General features: G+C 49.8%; 1 protein-coding gene and 1 long non-coding RNA gene across 7 annotated transcripts in view; both read right to left on the reverse strand.

Annotated features, from left to right (window-relative positions):
* Window positions 1–15470, reverse strand: part of Tnrc18 (trinucleotide repeat containing 18) — a gene marked incomplete in the record, with an annotated part of 86791 nt that overhangs the window by 64390 nt on the left and 6931 nt on the right.
* LOC106149999 lies at window positions 11749–15436 on the reverse strand. Its single transcript, XR_001236509.1, has 2 exons — window positions 15262–15436; window positions 11749–11886 (listed from the first exon to the last, which is right to left on the reverse strand). It is a non-coding gene; the product is annotated as an uncharacterized LOC106149999 (long non-coding RNA).

Here is a 15470-nt window from a genome sequence, read left to right on the forward strand (position 1 = left end):
GTGGCCTTTCCTGGACCTCAGAAAAGACCTCACACACAACCACACAATCCAAGCAGGGTCCACCTGTGACAACCTGGAGACAGACCTCAGCCTGACCATGTGTGTCACGTCTGTCTCCACGTCACCCCAACTACTTTGTGACAGTGAGGGACTCTCTGCCTTGCTCCCCAATGTGCCCTGTGCCCATGGCCTGGCCCCCAAGAGATACTCCGCTTCTGAGCTACACAGAATCAGTTCCAATTCTCACAGGGCCAGAGCACAGACACACAAGTTAGGATTGGGACAGAAGGGCAGGGCAACCCTGACCCACAAGAGGGGCTTGAAAATACCCGGGGAACCAGGTGTAGTACACACACCTATAATCCCAGCACTCTGGGAGGCTGAGGCAATAGAATTCCAAGTTCAAGCCCTGTGTGTGAAAGCCCTGGATTCAGTCACCAGGATAGGAAAAAAGAAAACAAACCAGGTAATGCAAGAAGCCACATGCCACCCAGGCTGTACAGCTCAGTTTTCCCGGGGCAGGACTGAGGCAGCAGCTGTCCCCACCACATATGGCCAACACCTCCAGACTGTGATTGCACCCCACACTGACCCACGCTCCTCTCCCCATCCTACAGCTGCTCACACCTACCCCAGGGACCAAGCAGTGGCCACCAAGAAAAGTGCAGGCCACAGGGGCCCAGGGGCATGACAATCAGGCCCCGTGTTCACTGTTCTCTCCCTTTGAGAAAGCCCAAACTAAGGGGGAAGAGGAGTCCCTTTGCTCTGGCCCTGGGCTGAGCTGAGACCTGACTTTCCCACACTGGTCCCACGCCTCCCGCTGGGGACTGCAGGCTTCCTCCGTGCCACCTGTGCACCCAGTAATTATCTCATCTGACACCTTAGAAGCAAAGACCAACCGCCCAGCGTCAAAATCTCTAGCACAGACATGCAGCAATAAATTACCAGCCCCAGCGATGCCAACAGTGGCAAGCGGAACTCACAGGCACTGCACGCGCTTATCCACTTTGCCGGCAGCCACTCCACCCTCCCATGAGCCTTTCATGCACAGAGTACAAGTGACAACCCAGGGTCACTCAGGCACACAGCCAGAGGCAGAGCTGGACCGGCTCCAGAGCCCAACAGCCCCCACCTACACCATCACTTCCGGAACAGTCACACAACAACCTGGGGAAGGGTCCCCCTGCACAGTCAGTCACCCTCAACAAACTGGAAGCAACCTGTGTGTCCATCAGGTGGGGACTGGGTAAATAAATGACGCGTAGCAATGCTAGGTGAACGGCGCCAGTCTGTCACTGTGCTGGACATGGACTCACATGGCTACCGAGGAAGTGCACCACAGCCAGGGAAGCTGAGAAACCACATTCTTTGTTTTATTACATTTTAATTAATTTACATTTAACTTAGCAACAATCAGGGCTGGCAGGGAAGGGCGTGGTCAGTCAGTACCTTAGCGGGTAAGGGCAGAGGAATAGGCAGGGCAGGGAACGGAGGAGATTCTGGCTCCTAGGCCCACCTTCTCTGTGATTTGGGGAAATTTTCTTAATTTCCCTTGGCTGTGTGAAACAGATAATGTAGCAACATCTCCCCCTTGAGGATGATGTAAAGACTAAAAAAGGGCTCCGTATTTGTAAAATGCTCTGAACACTGGCTGGCAGGAGTGCCCTGTGACATCAGCTACCACTGTTATTATTTATAGCTACAAACCCAGGGCCAAGTTGCACCTCCCACGGTCAGGGTCCAAGTGGGGTCACTTTCTCTCTTCAAAAGGCTGTTTGTGGGGCCAGGGAGACAACTCAGCGGCACAGCGCCTGCCTGGCAAGCGCCAGGTCCTGAGTTCGATTCCTAGTACAAAAAGAAGACTAAAAAGGCTGTTTGTCCTTCCTTAGGGTCAAACTGAGGAAAGCCGTGGCAGCTAGCCTGGTGTGAGTGCACTAAATGTCACTGAACTGTAAATGGTTAACTGCAGGCTGTCTGATTTCACCTCCATGTAAGAAAAAAAAAAAAAATGAAAGGCAGCTCTGCTCTGCCTTGGAATCCAGGGCTCTTCCTGATCCCAGCTCACCTTCCCACTGCCCTGGGAGAAAAAGAAGCCTGGCACCCCTGTTTTCTGGATTAAGACACTGAAGCTGGGCACAGGGGCACACATCTGTAAGCCCAACACTCCAGGAGGCTGAGGCAGGAAGGATTCCAAATTTGAGCCTGACCTGTGCAAGTTAACAATTTAGTGAGACCTTATCTCACAATTTTAAAGGGCTGGGGATGTAGCTCCATGCAAAATCCCTGGGCTCAACTCCCAATACTGTAAATAAATTAATTAAAATTAAATTGTAAAAGGGCTCAGATATGGCTCAGTGTTAGACCACTTTCCTAGCACGCACCAGGCCCTAGGTTCTATCCTCAGCACCACAAAAAAAAAAAAAATCATCTAAAGACCCAGACAGACATAGTGGCACAGGCCTGCAATCTCAGCACTGAGGGAGGCTGAAGCAGGAAAATCCCGAATTCAAGTCTCACCTAAGCAACTTGGTGAGACCCTGTTTCAAAATTAAAAATAAATAAAAGGATAGGGCCATAGCTCACTGGTCGAGCACGCCTGGGTTGACTCCCCAGAACAACAACGACAAAAAGAAACCGAAGCTGAGTGTAACTGCCCAGGGTGACCCAGCTGGTGACCAAGTCAGCACAGAGGCTGGCACCTGCCCCAGCATGAACACAGTGGCTGGGATCCCACCACGCCGGTGACACCCACTCCACGTCTGGGCTCTGCTTTTGCTACTTCTCTCCCCCAGCTTCCAGTTACAGCCCCTGGAAAGGAGCCGCAGCGTAACCTTGAGGATCCCCCTGGAGTCCAACCTGGGGCCTACAGGGAGCTGCAGGCCCACACAGATCCCCAGCAGGAAAGACAGGCTGGCGCTGTTCTTGGCAAGAGTGAGATTTGTCGCCCAGACAGGCACTTGGATCACCTCCTACCGGAACATCTCAGCCCCAGGCCCAAAACATTCACACATCCCTGCTGGGCGTGGTGGTGCACACCTGTAATCCCAGCACCAGGAGGCTGAGGCAGGAGGATCATTTCAAATTCCAGGCAACCCTGGACTACTAAGTGAGTTCAAGCCCAGCCTGAACTATGTAGTGAGATCCTATCTCAAAAAGAAAAAATTTTTAAAACATTCACACATCCCTGCCTTTATGACCTCTGACCCTCAACAAGCCAACTCCATCAGGCAAAGGGAAACTGAAGCTCACAAGGAAAGCACAACCACACAGCTCAGGATTCAAGAGTTAAGCAAGGGTTTTAGAGGCTGCAGATGTGGCCCAGTGGTAGAGCACTTGCCTAGCCAGTGGGAGGCCCTGGGTTCCATCCCCTACAAAACAATAAACAAATAAATAACCAAACTGGCCAGGGATAGGGCTACATCCCTATTATCCCAGCAAGCAGGGAGGCTAAGGCTGGAGGCTTACATAGTCAAGCCCAGTCTGGACAATTTAGTGACTTAGCGAGATCTGTCTCAAGTTAAAAAAGAAACTTAAAAGGAAGGGCTGGGCATGTAGCTCAGGGCAAAGGCCCTTGGTTCAATCCCCACCAACGTAATGAATCCCTCAACAACTAATCAAGGTCTCTGCAAGGTGGAGGGACAAGGGAGCGCCCCCTTCCCAGGCACAATGAGCATCTGCCTGGGTATCTCCGCTCCTTGCACAAGTATTTAACACTGACAGTAAAAATAAGGAACTTTCCCAAGCCCTTTTACTCCAGGCCAGGCTGCATGCCAAGCACATACATCAGCGGCCCCTGTGATGCTCACGCCCATCCCATCGGAGGAAGGAGTTAGTCACACCATCCACCGTGTACAAAGGCAGAGACTTGGAGGTTCGCTGAGCTCACCGGAGGGTAGACCTGGCACCCAGAGGAGGCGCTGCCTTCCTTCCTTCATCCCTCAACAGCCAGCAAGACTCTGTGTGCCAGGGGCTAGGCAGGAAGCTCCCTCAGTGCTGCCCTGCAGGATGGCAGGTCCCTAACAGAGAGGGTGATATAACCTTACCCTGCAGACCAGGGGAATCCCCTACCTGTGATTCTTCTAGAAGGTGCCTATATACAGCAGTTGGCTCTTACCCACAGTTTGAACACAGCCAAAAATATTCAATGGGAGATTCCAGAAATGAACAATTGATAAGGCCATGCAGCACATCCCTGTAATCCCAGCAGTTGGGTGCAGTTGGGAGGCTGAGGCAGGAGGATCCCTGAGAGTTCGAGGCCAGCCTAGGCTATATAAATCCAAGGCCAATCTGAACTATACAGCAAGACTTTGTCTCAAAAAAGAAAAAAAATTTGATAAATTGAGCTTGGTTTTGTTTGTAGTACCAGGGATTGAACCCAGGGCCTTTGCACTGAGCTATATCCCTACCTCCTTTGAGGCAAGGTCTCACCAAGTCATATGTTGCCCAGGCTGGGCTCGAATTTGTGATCCTCCTGCCTTGGCCTCCCAGAGGGCTAGATTACAGAACTACAGCATCAGGCCCAGCACACCCTATACTGCTTGGAAGAGTCTGCTGCAGGGAAAGTAGCCGTGAACAAGGAGCTACCTGACATTCCTTTGTTCCAATAAAACTTTATTTACAAAAGCAAAAAGTGACCAAGATTGGGCCATAATTTGCATTACAACCTGGGCTTTGTTTTACTGCCCCAATGCTCGGTGCACACAGTAAATGCTCAATTAATACTCAAGGCGTGGGTGCACAAGGTCCTGAGACCCTGGCTAAAGTCTTTCACATCTCCCTGCCCACACACCTCAACTCTGCAAGGATTCTTAAGTCCTTCCACCAACAGGGAAACTGAGGCTCTGGCTACAAAACCTACACCCCCCACCCCACCCCCACAGCAGCGGCAAGCAGTCTGCTCATTTTCAATCCCAAAGGCCCCTTGTCACTAGACTAGCTTCGTCTTTTTTTTTCCCCTTGGTACCAGGAATTGAACTCAAGACCTTGTGCTTGCTAGGCAGGCACTTGTGCCACTGAGCTATATCCCCAGCCCTGACTAGCTTCATCTTGCAGTGCTGGGGTTGGAACCCAGGGTGTCGCACACACTCTCAGCAAGAGCTCTACTACCTGGCCCTGCAGATTTTAAAATATTTCAGCCTCTCTGAGGAACTACAGCCCTGAAGATGCCACCAAAGACTACCGGACAGTTCATCAGCAGGACCACAGGGGGCTGTCACCCGGGAAAGGGCTCTGCCAGACCAAGCCCCATCTGCGGTTTCAGGGTTCCTAAGACACAGCTGAGAACCGCGCAGGACACGGAGACGGAGTGACCTGCACGCTCTCTGGGAGCCCAGATTCCCCGAGTTGTGTCAGGTCTAAGCCAGAGAACTGGCCACTGTCCAGGGCACAGAGTCCTTGTCATTCCCCAAGAATCCCAAGCAAGACTCAAAGGGGAAGCCACACACTGCAAGACTCAGAGAAAGCTCAAAGTCCTTAGCATTACAAGGAAGTATTAAAATGCAGTGACATCAGCCAGGTGTGGTGACAAAGGCCTGGAATCTCAGCAGTGTGGGAGGCTGAGGCAGAAGGATATAAACTCAAGCTCAACCTACCACATGATAAACACAGAAATCAATTCTACACCAGCATGCACTGTTTCTTTGCCCCCATTAGAGACAGAAATGACAGCTGGGCGTGGTGGCACAGACCTGTGGTCCAGCTATTCAACACAGACAGGAAGAATATAAATCAGAACCCAGCCTGGGCAATGTATGGAAACCCTGTCTCAAAATACAACTAAGAGGAACCAGGTGTGGTGGCACAGGCCTGTAATCCCAGCGCTCAGGAGGCTGAGGCAGGAGGATCACAATGAGTGTAAGGTCAGCCTGGGCTCTATGGTGGGTTCAAGGTCAGCCTAAACTGCATAGCGAAAGGGCTGGGGACTTAGCTCAGCGGCAAAAGCACCTGCCTGGCAAGTACAAGGCCGTGAGTTCGGTTCCCGGTACCGGAGAAAAACCAAAAAAAAAAAAAAACAAACAAATAAACTGCATAGCGAGACCCTATCTCAAGAAAAGGAGGGAGGGGGCTGGGGATGTAGCTCTGCATTCTCTAGATTTGATCCCCAGTACCACTAAATAAAAGGAAAGCAGAGAAGAAAGAAGGGGAGGGAGAGAAAGACGGAGGGAGTGGGCTACAGATATGGCTCAGTGGTAGAACACCTCAGGGGTTCAATCCTTTTAGCACAAAAATAATAAATTAACTAATTTAAAAACAAGTAAAACAACAAAAAAAAAATTCCAGGTGGGTCATACAGCTAAATGTGTAAAGCAAACCAGAGATACCTGGAGTGAAGAGCACACTGGAAAAGGCTTGCATAACCTGGGGCAACAGAGGTTTCTTAAAGAGAAAAAGCACTAACCATAAAGTAAAGTCTGATGAGCTGAGCTACAATAAACTAGGAATTTTTACATCTCTGACAACACCATTCAGTGACAGAGAAAGCAAGCTACCACATGGAAGATCATCAGTAATATGTATCAGCCAATGAAGGCTGGTAGCCAGGATATATAAAGAGCTCTTGTGAAATCAGTAAGAAAAAGACAGCAACTCTGCATAAAAAATGAGCAAAGGACAATCACAAATAAGGAAGCACAAACAGCTAGTCGACTTAGGACAAGGTATTCAGCTCCATAAACTGGAGAGGATATGTGAATTTAAACTACTACACATCTACCAGAATGGTTAAAATATTAAGAAAGAAGCCAGCAGGGCGTGGTGACACACGCCTGTAATCCCAGCACTTGGGAGGCTAAGGCAGGAGGATCCTTGCGATTTTGAGACCAGCCTGGGCTACGAAGTAAGCTCAAGGCCGGGCTGAATTGCATAGCGAGACCCTGCTACAAAAAAGATTTAAAAAATAAATAAATAAAAAGATGGGTGCATATCTATAATCCTAGTATTCTGGGAGGCTGAGGCAGGATGACTGCCAAGTTGGAGCCCAACTTGGCCAATTTAGCAAGACCCTGCCTCAAAAACTGAAAAAAAAAATTTTTAAAGGCTTAAGATGAGCTCAGTGCAAAGGCCCTCCTGGGTTCAATCCTCAAGACTGGGGGGGGAGGGGGGTGTTAAAAAACAATAATGAAAAAAGCAAAGATGGGGGCTGGGGATTTAGCTCAGTGGCACAGCGCCTGCCTGGCAAGCGCAAGGTCGTGAGTTCGATTCCCAGTACCGAAGGAAAAAAAAAGCCAAGATGGAAAATACTAATACACAGGTGAAAGGAGCCCAGCAGGATCTAGGGCAGCTGTGACCTGGCAATGGCCCACAGAATTAGTGTACAAAAACAAATGAACAAAGGAAAACCCCCAGTCATGCTGATCTGGCAGGTTCCCCTCTGAACATGCACTGCCCTGGGGACACGGAAGGAGAGTTTCTAAAGGTGACTTCTATGGGCGTGGTGCATCACACCAGCAACCCCAGTACTCTGGGAGGCTGAGACAGGAGGATCACAAGTTCCAGGACAGTCTGGGCTACATCACAAGTTCAAGGCTGGCCTGGCCTACAAAGTGTGGCCGTCTAAAAAATAAATAAATAAATAAATAAAAATAAGGCAAGAAAGAAAAAAGAAATGAAAAATTCCTACTGTATCAGGAAATTTCCCATCAACGTCCCACCTCCTACTATCCCCGCCCACTATCCCCTGTGCCCCGCTCTCTGGCAGCAAGCACAGGACTCACTCCCGGATGCCTTACATGCTGGTGACCTGACCTCTCTGTGCCGCGCTTTCCAGTGAAGACGAAGGCGGAACGCACCCATGCATGCGCTGCGCCTCGCCTGTCTCCTCCGCGTGGGGACTCGTCCCTCTCCAGTAGAGAGCTGGGGAGGTGCTTACCCTACCTCGGTGGCTGAGGACCTGTGGCTGCCGCGAACATCCCAGAGCGCCCATGGGTGCCGCTGTGAGGCAGCTGTGGGGACCCAGCAGGAGGAAGCCAGACGCCAGCCGATCAGCCTCCCACCCGCAGGAGGCCTAAGAGCAGGGCCGACCACCTCCGCCCACGCCCAGCACCCTGCGGCTCAGGCCCCGCCCCCAGCAGCCTGGCCTCCGTCGGGGTTCTCCACCCTCCACCCCAGGCCAGGCCGACCCAGCCAGCCCCTCCCATCACCTAACCAAGCCCCAGACAGACTCAGCCCCACCCAAAAGGTGCTCAGATTAAGTAGAGGGAATCCCAGCCCAGCCAGTGATATGCAAATTCGTGCACCCAGCCCGGGCGCGGGGCTGAAGCTATTGCTGAAAAAGTCCCTGCCCCGCCGTTGCTGCCCGCCACTGCCCCCAGCAATCGCTGCCGAAGAAGAAGGTGCAGGGACGGGGGTCTGGCAGCAACCGCCTGCAGCAGCCAGGAGACACCTGAGCTGGGACTGCCGGGGGAGGAGCCAGCCTCAGGGACACCAGACACGTGCAGCCTCATACCTAGAAATCCGCTCCCCAGGCCAGCACCATTCGGACACGAAAGTAAGGTGGCTTAAAAAGGAGGGAAACCGGACCAGAGAGAAATGGAGGGCAGAGCCGGAAAGCCGAGGAACGCGGTGTGCAGCGTCGCAGGGTAACGCATGGGAAAAACTGAAACCTAAGCTCGAAGGGAACAATTAAGAAACCATCTCAGATCCTGGTCCCTCCAAGGCTGGGGCAAGAGCATAGCAAGGGTTGAAACATGACTGATGCAATTCTTCTGTTTTGCTTTGTTTTGTTTTGAGACAATGTTTCACTAAATTGCCCAGACTGGTCTCAAACTAGAGATCCTCCTGCCTCAGCTTCCTAAGGAACTGAGATTACAAGTGTGCCCCATGGCAGGCCATAGACTGCTGGTTTCACCCATAGAAGAATTTAGAGCCCCACTAGTACCCCCCCCCCCAGTGAGCCCTGTGCTTACAAGGAAAGGCAAGGCCACTGCAGCATGAATTCTCAAGGTTGGGGTGAGGACCAGAAGGAAGACAGGCCTCTAAGTCCAGGTCCTCCACTTGTTCTCAGGAAAAGGATGAAACCTAGCCATGCAGACACTGGAGGATTTTTGCTCCTGAGATTTACAAGGGCAAAAGAAAATCTCTTTTTGCAGAGACATACTCAGGAAGGTCTTCAGTGGCCACTAAGCCCCATCCCTGCATTTGAGCCACTGCTGCTCCTGGGGCTGCTCTCGGAAACACAGTGAGACTCGAGGGTCCTGGGCAGGGCCAGGGAAGTCTCCAACCAACCCAGACAAACGAGAAATAGATGTGGAGGAAACGGAGACAAGACCAGAGGAGAGAAAAGTCGGTGTTGGGTGGGGGGGAATACAGTTAATATCACTGGTGGCGGCCAGGCGTGGCAGGACACACCTGTAATCCCAGCCCTTGGAGACTGAGGTAGAAGGATCGTTAAGTTTGAACCTGGTCTGAGCAATTTAGCAAGACCCCGTCTCAAAATAAAAAGGGCTGGTAACATAGCTCAGGGTCTTGAGTTCCAGAAGGTCTTGGGTTCCATCCCCAGGACCACAAGACAAAAATCGTCTAAGTAATGAAAATTATTGTACCCGTGAAACAACACGATGCTATTTACCAAGAAGCAGGGGCTGGGCGCTCCGCTCTGTGGTACAGTGTGTGATTCATGCGCACAAGGTGCTTGGTTCAATTCCCAGCACCACCAAACAGACACACCCAGACTATAAGAGCTCGTGAGGATTATAAATGTTAACCACATTAAAAAATTATATTGAAATATTAGCAGATCCTGTTAAGGACATGTAGAAAACAGAACAGAAAGGGTAGGAAACGAAATGACAAACAGAAACGAAAGGGTAGGAAAATCTGATGATTGGCCCAGGAGATCCATCCAGGCTAACTTGTAGTATTAGAAAATAGCAAAAAGAGTGGGAAGGAAATAATAAAATGCTAATAAAAATAGTAACTCAGCTGGGCATGGTGACGGACGCCTGTAATCCCAGCGTTAGGGAGGCTGCACACGAAGACGGCTGTGAGACCAGCCTGGACTATATAGTGAAACCCTGTCGCAATAAAATAAATAAAAAGAACAGTGATCCACTGGAAAACAGTACGAAGAGCTCCACGGCCAGGCCACGTCCCAGGGACGGATGCACTGATGCAACTCATTTCATTTTTACACAAACATAAAGGGCAGACACCAGGCCCAGTTTGTTTTGTTTTTTTGGTCTTTTTGAGACAGGATCTCGCTCTGCAGTTCAGGCTGACCTTGAGCTCATTTTGTAGCCCAGGCTGGTCTCGAACTCCCAGTGATCCTCCTGCCTCAGCCTCCAGGGTGCTGGGACTACAGGCATGCACCACCACGCCCTACTGGTTTTTTCTTTGTTTTTGTGGTGCTGGGGGTCAAAGTCAGAGTCCTGACACATGCTACACAAGCACTCTACCACTGAGCTAGGTCCTCAGCCCCTACTACCCACTTAAAAAAAAAAAAACCTGAGGCATCCTTAGGTAAAAAGTCCAAGCTCCACAGCCAGGAGGGGATGAAATGGGTGAGTGACTCAGTCTGTGCTCTTAGCTAGTATGTGATTCTAAAAAATGTTGAGCATTTGGAAAAGAGAAAAAAATCACTCACATACAAAGATCAAGAATTAAAATGGGCCAGTTGTGGTGGCACTCCAGCCACTAAGAGGCTGAGGCCAGAGGATCATAAATTCTAGGCCTGTCTGGGCCACACAGTGAGTTCAAGGCCAGCCTAAGTTACCTGAGACCCTGTCTCCAAAAAAAAAAATAAAAGTACAGGAATCAAAATGGTAAAATGGCCCTGGGTTCAATTTCCAGCACCACAGGGACAAAAGAAAAAGGAAAGAATAAAAATGGTACTATATTCCCCAAAAGGAACATGGGAATATAAAAGGTAATGTTGGGGCTGGGGATTTAGCTCAGCAGCACAGCGCCTAGCCTGGCAAGCACAAGGTCGTGAGTTCGAATCCTGGTACCGGAAAAAAAAAAAAGAAAAGGTAATGTTGGCTGTTCCTTCAAAATTGGGGGTGGGGACAGTTATTTTTCAAATATCCCTCAAATGTGAAGGTAGAATAAGGGCAATTTTCAGGCATACTAAGGCCCAAAAGATTTCTTTCCATGTACATTTTCGCAGAAAGCTACTGTAGAATGTGCTCCACAGAAAGAAGTACAACAGGAAACAGGAAGGTGTGGGAATCAGGATACTGCAGGTCCAACACAGCAGAGGCAGGGAGAGGTGGAAGGACGATGACTCTACAACAGACCCAAGCATCAGGCAAGCTGAACAGGAGAGGGATGATGGAAAATTCCAGGAAGGGACTCCCCAAGGAAAGACAGGGACAGTTAGCATGGTGGTGCAGGCCTGTCATCCCAGCAGTTTGGGAGGCTGAGCCAGAAGGATTGCAGGTTCAAACCCAGTCTGGACAAGGCAGTAACTTAGCAAGGTGTCTCAAAACAAAGCAAAAAAGCCCTGTGTGGTGGTGCACACCTGCGATCCCAGCACTCAGGAGGCTGAGGCAGGAGGATCGCAGTGACTTTGAGGCCAGCCTGAGTGACATAGTACATTCAAGGTCAGCCTGGACTACATAGTGACACCCTGTCTCAAAAAACAAAAGGGGCAGTCAGCATGAGGGCTCTGGGTTCAACTCCAATCACCATTTAAAGGGAGGGAGAGAAGGAGGGAGGAAGACAGTGTATCCAATACACAGGCAAAGGTAAAATGTATCACCAGACAGGAAGCCAGAGGGTCTAAGAAATCCCAACTCAAAAAAAAAGAGGCTATTATAACTCCAGAAAAATTTTATTTAAAAGTAATTGTATTACAACACTTGGCAGCTCAAATGTGAACAATATTTACAAAACCGTAATAAAAAGCAAACCGGGGGGGCTGGGGATTTAGCTCAGCAGCACAGCACCTGCCTGGCAAGCGCGAGATCGTGAGTTCGGTTCCCGGTACCGGAGGAAAAAAAAAAGAAAACCAATAAATAAATAAATAAATAAATAAAAAGCAAACTGATTTATGCAAAACTGTATTTCACATATACTGGGAAGATGAGGTCATATAAATGGGGGGGCAACAAAAATCATAGTAATCAACACTAAGTGCTTGTCATATGCCAGATATGGTTTTTTGTTTTTTTGTTTTGAGATAGGGTTTCGCTATGTAGCCTGGGCTAGCCCTAAACTCACAATGTAGCCCAGCCTGGGCCTCAAACTCACAGCGATCCTCCTGCCTCAACCTCCCAAATGCCGGGATTATAGGCATGCAGAACCATGCCATTCTCAATGCTTGTCCTGCACTGTTTAACCCTCAGAACAATCTCACAGAGCACACTATTATTCTCCATTTTATAAAAGAAAATTGAAGTACGGGGAAGCAAAGAAACTTGTCTGATTCTAATAAATAACAGGATTCAGAGTCAAGCAATCTATGCAAAATCCTCACCTTTTACCGAATTCAATACAAAATCTTAAAACCTGAACATAACTAGCAGTAGAAGTTAGCGCTTAGAAAATACAGACAAGGGCCGGGGATATAGCTCAGTGGCACAAGCATCTGCCTAGCAAGAGCAAGGTCCTGAATTCAATTCCCAGTACCAAAAAGAAAAAGAAAATGCAGACAAAAAGCCCCAAGAGTTAAACGTAGAAATGAGGGGCTGGGGATTTTGCTCAGTGGCACAGTGCCTGCCTGCCTGCCTGGCAGGAGCGAGGAGGTCGTGAGTTCCATTCCTGGGGGGCGGGGCAAGCAAACAAACAAAAAAAAGTAGAAATGAGGAATAGGGAAAGATGCTACTTTGTAACCTGTCCAACACAATTTGGCTTTTCAAATGATACAGAACTTTTATTTTGGGGCTGGGGATTTAGCTCAGCAGCAGAGCACCTGCCTGGCAAGCACAAGGTCCTGAGTTTGATTCCTGGTAAGGGGGGCAGGACGTGGGGGGGGGGCGGGACGGACTGACGGACGGACTTTTATTTTACAGTGCATATATACAGGTGTGGTGGCTCACTCCTGTAATCGCAGCACTCGGGAGGCTGAGGTACGAGGACTGCTGCAAGTCTGAGGCCAGCCCGGGCTACATAGCGAGTTCAAGGCCAGCCTAAGCTACATGGCAAGACCCTGTCTCAAAAAATTAATTTCTAAAATGAATATTAAGAGTCTGGCACTGCGGCACAAGCTTGTATTTCCAGTAACAGAAGGCAGAAGCAGGAGGATTGTGAATTCAGGCTAGCTTGGGCTACATGGCAAGTTCAAACCCAGCCTGAGCTAAAGACCCGTCTTGTAGCCCCCCACACCTGGTGGGGTACAGGGGCACACCTGTAAACGCAGCACTTGGGAGGCTGAGGCAAGAAGGTTGCCACAAGTTGGAGGCCAGCCTGGACTACAAGTGAATTCAAGGCCTGAACTGTACACTCCCAGTGAATATTTTACTGCATGTAAAATATTCCTCAGTAAAATTTAAAAACTCAAGACAGTGTTTTTAAATGCATACATGAGATATTAATGCATGCCCACCGGCATGCACGGGACATAAAAAAAACTGACACTACCTGCTGTTGACAATAACACGGACCTTCAAACTCAGAGCCAGCTGTGTGGTAATGGGACACAGCCGCTGGAGAAGCCACAGCTGCTGGGGCTGCCTCCATTTCGCCCCTCTCTCCTCACAAACCCACTCCTACCTAGGTATAGGCCCAAAGAAATGTGTTCACCTGTGCCCACAAGGCATGTTCACTGTGGCATCTCTCTCCACAAACACCCATAAACCACCTCGAGTCCATCAGCAGGAGAGGAGGAGTGTACCCTGTGTTCTGTGCACACACAGTGGAATATTACACAGTGACCAAAAAAACACCACAGGCTGCTGCACACCAGCAAACCAATGCATTTCACAAGCAGAATGTCCAGTGAACCAGCCGCGATGGCGCACACCCAGAATCCCAGCACTTGGGTGGCTGAGGCAGGAGCAGCACTGTTCAAGTTCCAGGCCAGCCTGGACTACATAGTGAGTTCAAGATCAGCCTGAACCCTATCTCAAAAAAAAAAAAAAAAAAAGGGGCAAAAAAAAATTATCTTGAGGTGAGGACAGGAAGTGACCAGGGAGCTGAGGGGAGGGAGCCTCAGAGGGCTAGAAAGGAGCTGGGCTTAACTAAACTTCCTGCAGTTACAGGGCTGGTATGTTCATTTTGTAAAAGCTCCATGAATCAAACACCCAAAAGTGAAGCATTTCCATCCTAGCTATTACACAGAAAAGACAAAATGCGTCAAGGTCTTGCTAAATTGCCCTGACTGGACGCCAACTTGCAATCCTCCTGCCTCAGGCCCCCAGAGCACTGGGACCACAGGTATGCACCACCACGCCTGGCTCAGGTTGGGATCCTGGAGGCTGAGGATCGTGCTCCACCCAGAGGAGTGAGTAGAAAATTCCAGAGGCCCTGGAGAGGTCTGGAGTAGCCTGAGGGGTCTGTGAGTCAGCTACTAATGAGCACTGTAATTACAGTGATCACTTTTGCTCCAACTTTTGCGGAGGGACCCACCTGGTTAGGCACCCAGCCTGAGCTTGCTGGCTCTAACCTCACAACCAAACAAATCCAGTACTAGGAATGGACCCACATTAGAGATGAGCAAACTGAGGTTTAGAAAGTCAACATATGTCCAGTAAGTGGGTAAGCAAGGTCTGGACCTCAGCCCTAGACAGAGCATGGTTTTATCTAGGGGGCTGCAGGTTAAAACTATCAGCTCAGAAATGTGGACAACTGTAAGGGGTGTGAGCTGGGTTGGGGTGTTTTTTATCTTTTTGGTACCTTTTTTTCTGGGCCACAGATCATCCATCTCTTGCATTAGCTCACGAGGTCTCTTAAGAGACAGTGACAGATACAGTACATTTGTGGCCCAGGACAAGTGAGAAGGTTTTGTGGCTGGCACTTGACAGCCTCAACTTTTTCCACAATGAGATAGCAGGCCTTTTGGGGGTGGCCAGTGTCGTAGGGGCCCTGCCCCTGGGACTGAAGATGTAGTTCAGTGAGAATGCTTGCTTAGCATGGGTAAAGCCCTAGGTTCCATCCTCAGTACCAAAAGAAAAATAAATGGAAGATCTGGGGGCAGTGATCCATGTTTACAATCCTAGCCCTGTGGGGGGCTAAGGCAGGAGGATCACACATTGGAGCCCAGATTGGGCAACTTAGCCACTTAACAAGATCTTATCTCAAATTAAAAAGGGTTGGGAACGCAGTTCAGTATGAAGGTCCTGGGTTCGATCCCCAGAAAAAAATTAAAGGACCTTGGCCCTGACTTACCACTGGCCAGGGCTCAAAGAAGCCCTGGGGAGGTCCAAGACCTCATCAGAAAGCAGCTCCAGCTGGTCCCCTTCAAAGCTGGGCTGGAGTCTGGGCGGAAGTCACAGGGTGGGAGTAAAATCAGGTCAGACCGCAGCAGAGTCCACAAAGAGCACCCCAAACGGCCACATCTGAAACCAGAATGTCCCATCCCCTCCCTCCCCCCAGCT

This window comes from Chinchilla lanigera, unplaced genomic scaffold (assembly GCF_000276665.1).
Source record: "Chinchilla lanigera isolate Chin_1 unplaced genomic scaffold, ChiLan1.0 scaffold00059, whole genome shotgun sequence".
NCBI classification, from domain to species: domain Eukaryota; kingdom Metazoa; phylum Chordata; class Mammalia; order Rodentia; family Chinchillidae; genus Chinchilla; species Chinchilla lanigera.